Raw genomic sequence first — 725 nt, 5'->3', positions numbered from 1 at the left:
AAGCAGCTACCTCCTACAATTGCGGCTAATCAAAATCCTGCTCCACACACTATGTATGATTATGCTAAACGTTCTTTAACAAGAACTGAATTGAGCATAGTTAGACCTGCTGTAGCTGCAAATACTTTTGAATTAAAACCTAACACTATTCAAATGATACAAATTGTCAGTTTGATGGTTTGCAGGATGAGGATCCCAACGCTCACTTAGCCAACTTCTTAGAACTATGCGATACATTTTAAATTAATGTGTCTCTAATGATGCCATTCGTCTTTGATTATTCCATTTTTCATTGAGGAACAAACCTAAATAGTGGTTGAACTCGTTACTGCAAGGGTCAACTACTACATGGGAACAAATAACCGAAAAAGTTTTACTAAAATATTTTTCGCTGGCTAAAACGGTTAAATTATGTAATGATATCTCTTCTTTTGTGCAAATGGATTTAGAAACACTCTACGATGCATGGGAGAGATACAAGGACCTTTTGAGAAGGTGCCCTCACCATGGGTTACCACTTTGGCTGCAGATTCAAACATTCCATAATGGCTTGAATCCTTCGACTCGAGAAATGGTTGACGCAGTTGCTGGTGGAACCATCAATAATAAAACACCTAAAGATGCCTATGAATTTATAGAGAAGATGTCATTGAGTAACTATCAGTGGCAAGTCATGAGGACAAATCTAACAAAAACAGCCGACATTTATAACGTCAATTCGGTCA

General features: G+C 37.4%; 1 non-coding gene across 1 annotated transcript; it reads right to left on the bottom strand.

Annotated features, from left to right (window-relative positions):
- Window positions 1-406: 406 nt before the first annotated feature.
- Window positions 407-513, bottom strand: LOC121213361 (small nucleolar RNA R71). The gene has a single exon (XR_005908743.1). It is a non-coding gene; the product is annotated as a small nucleolar RNA R71 (small nucleolar RNA).
- Window positions 514-725: the final 212 nt, after the last annotated feature.

This window comes from Gossypium hirsutum, chromosome A13 (assembly GCF_007990345.1).
Source record: "Gossypium hirsutum isolate 1008001.06 chromosome A13, Gossypium_hirsutum_v2.1, whole genome shotgun sequence".
Lineage (NCBI taxonomy): Eukaryota > Viridiplantae > Streptophyta > Magnoliopsida > Malvales > Malvaceae > Gossypium > Gossypium hirsutum.
Note: the sequence above shows the minus strand (reverse complement) of the source record. Positions and strands in the feature narration are given on the sequence as shown.